The sequence below is a fragment of the Carcharodon carcharias genome, chromosome 18, assembly GCF_017639515.1.
Source record: "Carcharodon carcharias isolate sCarCar2 chromosome 18, sCarCar2.pri, whole genome shotgun sequence".
Classification (NCBI taxonomy): domain Eukaryota; kingdom Metazoa; phylum Chordata; class Chondrichthyes; order Lamniformes; family Lamnidae; genus Carcharodon; species Carcharodon carcharias.
In genome coordinates this window covers 31130070-31142270 of record NC_054484.1, presented here as the reverse complement: position 1 = coordinate 31142270, position 12201 = coordinate 31130070, and the positions used below count along the sequence as shown (strand labels likewise).

Sequence of the window (12201 nt, the reverse complement as noted above, 5' to 3'; positions counted from 1 at the left end):
TTGGACCCGGCGCTCATTGCAGACCCACCGCTGCCCGCCCACTCCCGCTGTCCTCAGGAGCCACTATTCATGCTGGGTGGGCTTTAATTGGCCTGCCCATGTAAAATGGCGGCACAGATCCGATCGCGGGTGGCGATTGGGTCCGCGCCCGTCCGACCCCACGACAGGCAGAAAATTCTGCCCTATGGGATTTACATTAAAAAGAGAGAAACATGCATAAAGGAGATGAGGTTATGCGTAAGAAGAAGGCTTTCTAAGATTCAACAAGTGTGAAAAGCCTCCAGGCTCTAGGTACTAATCTGTTGTCTACAAGAAGCGAAGCTGAGAGAATTCATTTTAAATATCACTGTCCAGGGTACTGTGTGCTTTTCCTGGGTCTATTGAAATCTATATTGTTTTACTGTTGCCTTAACGGAACTGTAACTGGGAGCTAGATTAATTAGGTGAGCTAAGAGTTATCATAGTAGTAATCTGTGCTTAAAATCATTTCTTTTATTAATAAATATTTAATTTAGTTTTGTAAAAAAAAACCTCTAAGACTAGATGGACTTATTACTACTGAATTAAAGGCATGCATCTTGAAATAAAAATATAAATTGAAAAAACAGTTGTGGCAGCTGTTTCAAGCTTCTCTCTGAGATTTGAGCAGCTCAGCATTTACCATCCTCTGTGCCATAATACCATTCAAAGGGATAGGACTTGTATTCTTGGTTCCAGAAGTCAGTTTGGGATACTCAGAAGACTGAGTGGAACAACTTTCAAAGGACACTGGAAGACTGGCCCTGGTGTGACAAGAAGAAAGGAGCCTGCTGTTAAGCCAGGAGGAATTGGAACTTCATCTTGAAGGGTATGTATTTGCTGGAAGCGTGGCATAAAGAAAAAAGACCATTTGACAAAATTTTGGTTGTGGTTGTTAATGGGAAAGTACCTTTCCTTTGGTTTGGTATATTAGTTGCCTGTTAAGTAATGTTTAGTCTATGTTGATTTTAGTTTGTTTATTACAATAGAAGTCTTAAAACATGAAATTTTGTCCTGCGATTCTTTCCATTGGTGGCTGAGAAGTTCATCTCCCTTGTCAAAAGGTATTGCAATGCCATAACTCACTAAGTCTCCTTCAGCTGCACCTTCCAAACTATGACTTAAAGGACAAGGGTAGAAGTGACATTGAAACGTAACTACATGCAAGTTCCCCTCCAAGTCACAAATCATCCTGATTTGGAACTACATTGTCTTTCCTTCACCATCGCTGGGTCAAAAACCTGAAACTCCCCCCCTAACGTATAGTATACCTCCATGTGGTGTACCTACACCACATGGACTGCAACGGTTCATGAAGGCAGTTCACCCCCACCTTCTCAAGGGCAATTAGGCTTAGGCAATAAGTACTGGCCTTGCCTATGATGCTCACACCTCCTGAAGAAATAAAAAAACACTGCTCCATTCCACTTGCTAACACCCTCATAAAAATAATGTCGGGCACGGCTGGCACTAGAAGCATACATGCACATGTTGGGCACCAATTTGGAGAGAAAACAGCACCTTTGCCATTGAAAACGTGTGCTAAGGAAACAAATTTTGCGGCCTGCCTGTATCAGTAAGGATTTTTCAATCTGATTAATGGGATACAATGTTGCTTGCTCTGTTCACACAGGCTTCAGAAACCTTGTTGAAGACTATCCTGAAATGGATTTCCAATCACAGGTTCCAATGCAAAAGCCCATTGAAAGTCTATGGGGAAGTGACAGTGTAATGAACAGCTGGCACCATTTCTTCGGCAAATTCCCTTTTTCAGTTTAGTGTTAGTTTGAATATCAAGCTGAGTTAAATATTGTGCCACTTCCAAATTAAAGGAAGGCGGAAAGAACATTTTACAGAGCCACCTAGTGGGCAGTGGACACAGGGAGCACTGATTTGTGGAATTAACTAAATGTTCAAATGGGAAAACAGATGTTTTAAGTAAGGGTTGTGACATGTTGCAGAGAGTCTCCTGAAAGCTATTGCTCAAATAGGTTTACCACCTGTGTACATGTGATGCTGAGTGTTGGCATGTTGAAAGATCTGCGTAGCACCGACACAGGATTTCAATGTGGAAATCAATGTGAGCTTTATTACAATATTGTTACGATCCTCAATCAGACCCCTAGACATGGGAAGATATCTGATTAAGACCAATAACATTTTGTTTAAAGTAGATAAAGGTTGAGATTCAAGACACCTGCTTTTGGAATGAAGCCACAAGATTCCCTGGATTTTGAACAAACAAAAACAAACTTTACTATGCAAGTTCAGAAAGATAAAACAATTTACAATATGTGTCTTATACTCTAATAGTTGGGATAAGTATGAGGTACATGTGAATTAACAAATGTTTGATGGAACGCACCTTACTATAGAGTAAATGGCAGATGCAACCAGGATAGAGTCCATGGATTTTCAAGAACCCATCTAGACATGAGTAAACACTAAGTCAAACAATATAATTGAAACATTGTCTCACAAGGAATGCCCAGCTTCACCTCCATAGAACTCTCCTTGGAATTGTCTCCAAAAGTTGCTCCCACTTGGATGGCTTTCACAGTGGCTTATCTCACAGGGTTTCAATCTCGCCTCTGAGATTCCCTGCATTCCCAAATCTGCATTTCAGCATCTACTTACTGGTGCAATTTCAGCTCCTTGCTAGATAGCTTCATTGAGCTGGCACAGCCCCTGAGTTTCTCCAAACTCCTGCCTCCTGGCTGTATACAGCTATAAATGACTCCCAGGGCTGAGCCCTGTTCTCGGCTCCTCAGAGCTCACAGCAACACTTTGGCTGCAGGGAGCTTCTTTGTCCTGCACCTGACTCTCCATAAACTCACAGACTACTAACTGCTGTTCACTGACTCTTGGATGATCTGAGGACCTATAAGAACACTCCTCAAGGGTCCCACCCTTTGTTACTAGACAGGAACCAATATAACAAGCATTGGAACATGCTGTACCTTAAAAGTTACAATCTCCACAGACTACTAAGTTAGCATACAGAGATCCAAAAATCAATGGACTTCATGACACCTTTCCCTTGGAAGAAAGAAAGCTTCATTACAGTGAGTGTTTCTTTACTATGGCTTTACAGTTTCCCTACAAGAAATACTTAACATCATAACTTTTAACAAATAGTTTATGATAAAGTATGCAGATAAAATTTTCATTTGTTTCATGACCACACATATATTATAAAGTTGCAAAGGGTTAACCAGTACAAAAGTCAATGCATGTAACAAGCAGGATTAGCAGGATTTAAACATCACAGAAATATCTTAACTCAACACTTGTGTTTCCTCTTCCTCTTATCCTCAGTCTTTAACTTGGCTAAGGATGTTTCGCTTAAGTCCACGGCTCAGTTGTTATCCTTATCATTAGCTGTAGACGTAATTCTTATCTCTAAGCTCATTGCTCTTTTTCTAACAAAGATCTAACAGTTTATCAGTCTTGGTTTTTAATTCTGCATTAAAGCAACTGTTCTGATTCATCAGCAATTTCTTTTCCTGTGACTAACACTCAAGTGTCCTCTCCAGTTCTGTTTTTCATTAGTAAACTCATCTTTTGTGTCTGAAAGTTGGTTCTCTATGTTAATCAGTTTTAACTTTAGTTGTTCATTATCAGCAATAAGCTTCTCATGTTTGGCCACAGTAACTTTTAGGAGTTTGATAAGATCAGCATGATCAAGTGGCTGCTGTAATCCAGTCATTGCCAAGTTATTGTCTCTGCTAACCAAATCATTACCGAATAAAAAATCTACTCCTTCCATAGGTAACATAGGAACAATTCCCACGATAACAATTCCAATCACTAAATCATTTTGTAAATTGACCTTACACAAGGGAACAGGTTTTAAGTTCCATGAATACTTCCTGTTGATACCTTTTCCTTCATCAAACTATCTGAAACACAAATTGTATCATCAGCCACCTTCAATGACTGATCTGCCCCTGTATCTCTCAAAATATTAATTTGTTTACTTGTTTTGTCGGAGGAGTAAGGAAACACTTCTCCCTTTGAAATAAAACATTTAGAAACTCCAGTGGCCTGACTCACTTTAGCAGCTGTCAAGGGGGAAGTCTCTTGACTATCCTGAGCCATATCTCCCTTTCTAATGTGTTCCAAGGAAACATGTTTCACCTGTACACTGCAATGGTTTTTCCACCCATTTTTTTTACTGGTACAGCCTTTTCTAAGGATTCTTTAAGCGTTCCTACTACTGCCACCAGTTTACCTTTCAGCTTCTAACAATGGGCTTTTAAATGCCCTGCCTTATGGCAATAAAAGCATACTGATTTATTTTTACCCCTTTTATTCTTTACATTATCATTTTTATTGATTGTAGCCTCTTCTGCATTCTCCTTAAAGCTAGACTCTTTTCTGTTCCTCCAGTTTGGCTGTTGGTTTCCAGATGGACAAGTACAGCTCCCTAGCGGCCAATGTGATATACCATAGCCATTTGCCAGAACTGCTGCTTCTCATCACTTAGAAACTTTACAGTCTTCCAGGTGTGACCTAATAGCTATTGGGATGCTAATATGAAATTCATCCAGGATCACTAGCTCCCTCACATTCTCAAAAGTTTGTTCTAATTTCAGTGATTGAAACCAATGGTCCCACAGCATCTCTTTTCCCCTAGCAAATTCTACAAATGTTTCATTTGGCCTCTTTTTTAAGTCCAAAATTACCACTGATGTGCTTCAGGGAAAGCTCAAAAGCATTAAGTACTGCAGCTTTAACTATCTCTTAACCTGAAGATTGTTTTTCTGAAAGACTAGAATACACATCCATAGCCTTCTCAACCAACACACTTTGCAAAATGAGAGTCCATTGTGTCCTTTGGCCATTTCAGTTGGTTAGTTGCCATTTCAAATGAGACAAAATATTTCTCACCCCATCTTTAGTGAAATTAGCCAATAGGCAGATTCTTTGTTATATCAAAGCTTAGAATGGGACTTGATTCCTCTTCCGAACTACTAGAGTCTCTTTCATTACCCAAAGCTTTTCTCTAGCCAGTTCATTCTGTCTGATTTATTTCCCTCTTTGAAACTCAGGCTCAATCTTTCGCGTTTTCAATACTTTTGATCTTTCTTTCTTTCTCTTCCTCACCTTTTGCCAACTCAAGCATTTTCATTTCCAATTTTTTTCCATCTCAAGTTGCTTCATTTCTTTTTCCTTTTCAAGTTCAAGCTACTTCATCTGCAAATCAATTCTAGCTAATTTAACTGAGTTGTTATCTGGATTCACTTCTGCTTCTTCCAAACCCAGATGCTGTTCTATTATCTCAATTATTTCTGCTTTCTTAGCTTTTGCTTTTAATTCAAACCCTAACTTTTCTGCTAATGCAATTAACCTAGCCTTGGTTAATTGTTACAAAACAGGGATAAATCTTCCCTTTCCAGGCAAATCATAGCAATTGCCAAAGCTATTCTGCTTTTCCATCAGAATAATAAAATTCACAGTGGAAATCTTACTAACCTTAACCTCAGCAAGTATCAGTACTCAAATTTATCTGTGGACCCAAGATCCTGCAAGAGCCCGCAATTTATGTTATGATCCTTGGCCAGACCCCTGGGCATGGGGTGGGGGAGGGGGGAGAGATCCAGTTAGGGATCAATAACATTTTGTTTATAGTAGATAAAGGTTGAGATTAAAGAACCTGCTTTTGGAATGAAGCCACAAGATTCGACGGGTTTTGAACAAACAAAAACAAACTTTACTATACATATTCAGAATCTTAGAACAATTTACAATATATATCTTATACTCTAACAGTGGGGTAAGTATGAGGTACACATGAATCAACAGATGAACTGTGGTGGAACACACCATACCATAGAGTAAATGACAGATGCAACCAAGACAGACCCTATGGATTTCTCAAGAACCCACCCAAGCGTCAGTAAACTCCAAGTCAAAAATCTCATTGAAACTCTGTCTCACAAGGGATTCCCAGCTTTATCTTCAAAGAACTCTCCTTGGAATTCTCTCCAAAAGTGACTCCCACTCGGAAAGCTTTAACAATGGCCCACCTCACCAGGTTTCAATCTTGCCTTCCAAAATTCCTTCTCCCTGGATTCCCGAGTCTGCATTTCAGCTTCTACTTACCAGCGTAATTTCAGCTCTTTGCTAGACAACTAGCTTCCCAGAGTTGGCACTGCCCCTGAGTTTCTCTGAGCTCTTGCCGCCCAGATGTATCCAGCTGTATATGACTTCCAGAGCGTCCCCGAGCCCTCTTCAATTAGCAGGGCATACCCTGAGCCCTCTTCAATTACCAGGGCATACCCTGAGCCCTCTTCAATTACCAGGGCTTCCCCTGAGCCCTCTTCAATTACCAGGGCATATCCTGAGCCCTCTTCAATTGCCAGAGTTTCTCCTGAGTCCTCTTCTCAGCTCCTCAGAGACAACAGTAGCACTTTGGCTCCATGGAATTTCTTTCCTCAGCTCCTGACTCTCCCAAAACCGACTGACAGCCAACTACTGTTTACGGACACTTGAACTGCTCTGAAGACCTATCAAAACACACCCAGAGGGTCCCACCCTAGTTACTAGGCAGGAACCAATGTAACGAGCATTGAAACATCCCGTACCTTACATGTTACAACCTCTACAGACTACTAATTTAGCACACAGGGACCCAAAGATTGCATGAAAAACAAAATATATATATATACCTTTACATAACCAGAGAGCAAATGTTAGTATTCTAACAGAGACCATGAAACAAGATCTAGCAAAACCTCAGTTAAATGGAGTATGATGTAGGAAAATGGGAACTTGTCTACTTTGGCAGGAAGAATAGAAAAACAGCATATTATCCAAATCAGAACTCTGAGGTACAGAAGGATCTGGGTGTATTGGTACCTGAATCACTAAAAGTTAGTATACAGGTACAGCAAGTGATTAGGAATGTTGTTTTTTATTGAAAGGGGAATTGACTATAAAAATAAGGATGTTTTGCTACAGTTTTACAGGGCATTGGTGAGACTGTACAGTTTTGGTCTCCTCATTTAAGAAAGGACATAATTACATTAGAAACAGTTCAGAGAAGGTTGACTAAACTGATTCCTGGGATGGGGGGTGAGGGGGGCTGTTATCTTATGAAGAAAGATTGGACAGGTTGGCCCAAATCAGGCCTGAATCCATTGGAATTTAGAAGAATGAGAGGTGATCTTATGAAGCATGTAAGATCCTGAGGGCACATGATAAAGTGAATGCTGAGAGGATGTCTCCACTTGTGGGAGAGACCAGAACTAGGGGACACAGTTTAAAAATAAGGGACCTCCCATTAAAAATGGAGATGAGGAGAATTTCTTCTCTCAGAGGGTTGTGAGTCTGTGGAACTTTTTTGCCCAGAGAGTAGAGGCAGGATCATTGAATATTTCTAAGGCAGAGGTAGATTCTTGACTAACAAGAGAGTCAAATGATATAGGGGTCAGCAGGAAAGTGAAGTTGAGGCCACAATCAGAGCAACCATGATCTTATTGAAAGGCAGAGCAGGCTTGAGAGACCGAATGGCCTACTCCTGCTTCTAATTCGTACATATATATGTATGCATGTAGATATCATGTGTGAATGCAGCAAATAAAGAGTGTGAAATTCAGTTGTGTAGCAGTGGAGGAGGAGGCACTATGGAGGCACAGGACTGCTTTCTGGGCCAGCTGCTTGCAGGACCATTTGCCTGTTCAAAACAGCACTTGCGCAGACATCCCCAGCACACCGGAAGCATGAGATGTAGCATTATCCTGATGTCACGCAGCCTAACCAGTTGATCAATGATTTCTTGGCAATGATTTTGCATATATCTCTCCAAAGAATGAGCTTGAGGCTGCAAGATGGCCTGTGCACTAGCATTCCTTACAGGGCCAGGCACCCGAATTGCAAGAAAGGTGAGTTTTGACAACTCACTCCATTGTAAACTGTCTGGAAATATGTTGCAGTGCTCCTGCAAGACTTTTGTGTTGGTTTCCTGAATTAGGCAGGGAGCGTTGCTGCATCCTCACAGGGAGGGCAGAGGAACAGGTGATCTGTCCACATAAAGGCTGCAACAGATATGGGGGCTGCCATTGCAATGCCTCTGGATCTGCAGCACGGCAGGCAGATGGAGCCGACATTTCAGAGAGGGCAAGCTCTCTGCATGACCTCAGCCAAATTGGAGCCAAACTCTTCCCTGCTCCTTGACAGTGACAGAAAGCTGCTTGGTGTGCCAGACAATGCACCCAGCATCTCGATGTGCATGCTCATCAGCATTCTCCTGTATGCTGCCCCAAAAAGATCCTCACCACAGTCCTCTGCAGGAGAACCCATCTGCGACCTCACCCTCTGATGAGCTGGCACACAAACCATCCTGTTTCCTGGTCAGACTACTCATGCCCAGTGGTACAATTGCGTCTACAATACATGCAGTGCCAGTATCTGTGCTGGTGACTGTGAGTGACAGGGTCTCTTCATCAGTGCTGTGTTGTTGCGCTCTCTCGCTTCCTCACTTTGACTGGCCGGTGACAGCTCTTGGGTCTCTGAAAGCAGAAAATCAGAAAGGGAAGGTTGGGGTAAGGGAAGTATGGTAGGGTGGGAAGCAAAATATCCATGGTCACTCCATTAGCAGTTTGCTCATTATGCATGACAGCAGGATGACAGACTGCTAGCAGTTGGGAAGGAGCATAAACAAGATTATATCATCATCTTCAATGTTCTTAGATGCCAGATGCCATGGTCTCTAACTGTGTTTTGAAGTATTGCTGAAAAAAGAGACATATCAAAGCTTTTCATCTTGCACTCATCAGGACATTTCACAAGAATACCAATATAAGGGAAACCAACAATTAATACTGTATGAGAAGAGAATGTTGATTGGTTGGCAAATGGGCTGATTGGTAGAGGTGTTGCCATGGAGAATGCAATAGTGATGGTGACTGACAGTTAACTACCAAGCATTGTTTAAAATTTAAACCAGGTAGCTTGACCCTGATTGGTCAAGACATTGCCCTGAGAAATGAGCCAGTGAATGGCTGTCATTATTTTGTTTAGCAGAAACATGTTCTTTCTGTCTGCAAAGAACAGGGCCCTGTGTATTAATAAACGTAGCTTCCAGTACACACAAATGTGCCACACCCGAGCTGACTGACAATCTTAAATTGGTTGTCAGTGTAATTCTCAGCACACTGAGGATTATTTAGCAAATGCTGTTCAATCGTGGAATCACTCTAATGTTGGACACTCTGTTTTGATGTTTGCAAGCACAGGCTGGTCGGGCACGGGTTATATCATACCCAACCAGCAGAATCTGGTTGGGTATGGTACAACCAGATTGTACCGTACTTGAAACAAAATCCTGGCTCAAGCACCCTCTTGCATCAGGACAACTCTTATCCTCTCAGACCAAAGACCTGTGACTCCAGGATTGGCCTGCTATGTCATCTGGGGGCGTACAAATTATGAAGCCTGGCAGACGTCATCCTTATTTTGACAAACTAATGACAATGACAACTTCAAAAGTAAATGATTGTGAAATATTTTGAGACATGTGATAAGGTGCCACATAAATGCAAGTTTTCATTCCTTTGCAGGCTTCCCTTAGTTTATTTGCAAATGTATAGTAAGCTGTTGCTGGCAAGGCTGACATTTATTGCCTCCTCACTACGTTTCCTGATATAACTGAGTAGCTTACTCAGCCATTGTGCAGGGAAGTTAAGAGTCAACCACAGCTGCATACAGGCCTGACTGACAAAAGTCAGCAGTTTTCCTTCTCTGAAAGAAATTGGTGACTCGAGCTGGTTTTTACAATTCAACAGCTTCACTGTCTCTTTCACCAGTTTTTTAGTTCCAGACATTTTACACCAAATTCAAATGTTGCCAAATCGAAACTCATGTTTTCTAGATTGTTAGACCAGGCTTCTGGTTTGCTAGTACAATTGATCACAATTAAATGTGTCATTGCATTACTTATTGCCAGCATGATGAAACTAATATTCATTTTTACTCCTCTTCCTAAACAAAAAGCTTTGCTAAACATCCGTATGACACCCTTTACTTGAACTGAAGTAAATTTCTCACAAAAAAATAAGGACAGTAAAGTCCCACTGTTCGCAGGGGTTGTGTTGTCATCAATTCTCATAAACAGTAAAATCGCGAACATACTTTATAATAGGAGTAAATTAGATAGGTTCCAGCCATCCCAACGTTTGACTTTTGAAAGGCACTGAGGCAAACAAAACTATGTTTTTAAGTAAATTCAAGACAATTTCACTGGAGAAATTGTTTGTCATGGTGGCGGATCAGAGCCCCAAATTAATTACAAACATATTGAACTTTTTAAGGGAGAATTTTTTTTAAGAAAACACTTACAAGTAAATATGGCTGAGAATGTAAAGTAACCACTTTCTGGAAAACTCCTATGTGGATTATACTTGGCCAACTAGTCCTGAAAGAATATGGAATGCCATACCTAAAAAAGGCGTCAAGGCCTACTTCAGACAGAGAACTTTGGAAGGAAAGGGTGCAATGCAGAAGACTGAACTTTAATCTCCTGTGATTGCAGAGACAATGGAGACTGATTACCGCATCTCAGCAGAAACTATCTCCTGGTGAGTTATATCTCAGAATGTGGAAAAGGTCTGAGGTGAAAGAAAGCAGATTCTAGGCGAAAGACATGTTTGTTTTTCTGTTCCAGGAATTCAAAAGAAAGGGATTAAAAAGCCAACTGCAAATCTGATATGTGTGTTCTAGTTCTGGTGTGCTAGCTTGTGCTCTGCAGGTCACAACAGAAGAACATCAACCAGACATCCCTGAACTTGCTGGTAAAGTCTATCTCTCACCATCTTTCTGGCTGGAGGCAAGTAGGCAAAGCCGCAATCAAAATGGAAACAAGACAGCTCCTTCAGCTAACCTGCAGAACCCCAAGTGTCTCCAAACCAACTGCTCAACCGCTAAAGTCAGCTCCACCGGAATCACCCAACTTAACAGCTGCGACGTTTCAGCATCTACTCCACACAGACAAGCCAAAAACTGAGTCATATACCTTACTTAACTTTTATTTTTGGACTCAACTTCTCATTTCTGGTGTGTGTGCGTGTGTGTTATTTTTTCTCAGGTTTTTAGTAATTAATAAAGTTACTCTTTCTTTGGGTCAAAAAAGCCTAGTTAAATTGGTTTCTTCTAAAACATAAATACATTTGGACTGGGAAAAGTTATCCACGAAGGAAGGGATCCCTTTTAAATTAAACCTTGTAGCAACCAGCCAAGGGGGTTGAATAAAGAAGGGGAGCCATCCCATTTCTCCTCACCCGGGAGCATAACAAAATTGGGGTCTCATTTGGGAACTTAACAATTTGGGGTGTCTCGTCATAACAAATTTGGGGAACCACGCCTGGGGACCAGTTGTAGCATGTTCAACAAAACAAGGAAACATAAACAAGAAAGAAAGAACAAGAACTCATTTTTAGTGCTGCACTGTACCTGTACTGTAAGATGCTGATACTGGATCCTGTAAACCACAGCAACCTAAGTGTAGTTACAGATGATCCATGCACAGCGCATGCTTCCTACTGGGGGAAATAGATTACAGCAAATTTGGTTTTTCTATCTTCTAAATGCTGTTTTTTCTTTATTTCAGGACCAGTATATGTTCAAGTACAAACTTTTGATATTTAAATCACGGATAGGTAAAGATTTGAGCCCTCAATGTGTGATAATGTGTACAAGGACTTCTGCATAGGTAAACAAATTCACGAAGGAGGAAGTTGCGAATGACTGGACTTCACCATAATGAAAACGGGGGCTAAGGAATTCCAAAATCACCTAACCCAATTGACACAGCCGAAAGAAAGAATGTCTCAATTAGATTATATTGAAACTGCTTCAGGCTGGTTACATTGCATTTATTTAAACCATCAATGATTCAATTGTCTTTAAATTTCACCAACATTGCCGATGAACACTTATATCAATCAAATAATTTGGAATTAGTTTTTCTCTCTGTAATTTCAATGGTTCTCGATGCAATGATAAAATGAAATAAAAAGCAATAAAATAACTCACTCTTAATAGATTAAAGATGAGAGGTTGCTGTTGGTAATGTGTGAACATTGAATGCACTCATGCCAAATTCTTTTCTCTACTATAATGAATATGTTAACTCTTTTTAAATAAAATAAGTTACGTAAGATCTCTGTTAAAATAGCTGAG

The 12201-nt window shown here is 40.7% G+C and overlaps 1 long non-coding RNA gene across 1 annotated transcript; it reads left to right on the top strand.

Moving 5' to 3' along the window:
* The first annotated feature begins 7851 nt into the window (after positions 1 to 7851).
* LOC121290343 lies at positions 7852 to 11929 on the top strand. The gene is made up of 3 exons (XR_005945774.1): positions 7852 to 7907; positions 10556 to 10601; positions 11630 to 11929. It is a non-coding gene; the product is annotated as an uncharacterized LOC121290343 (long non-coding RNA).
* The last annotated feature ends 272 nt before the right edge of the window (positions 11930 to 12201 follow it).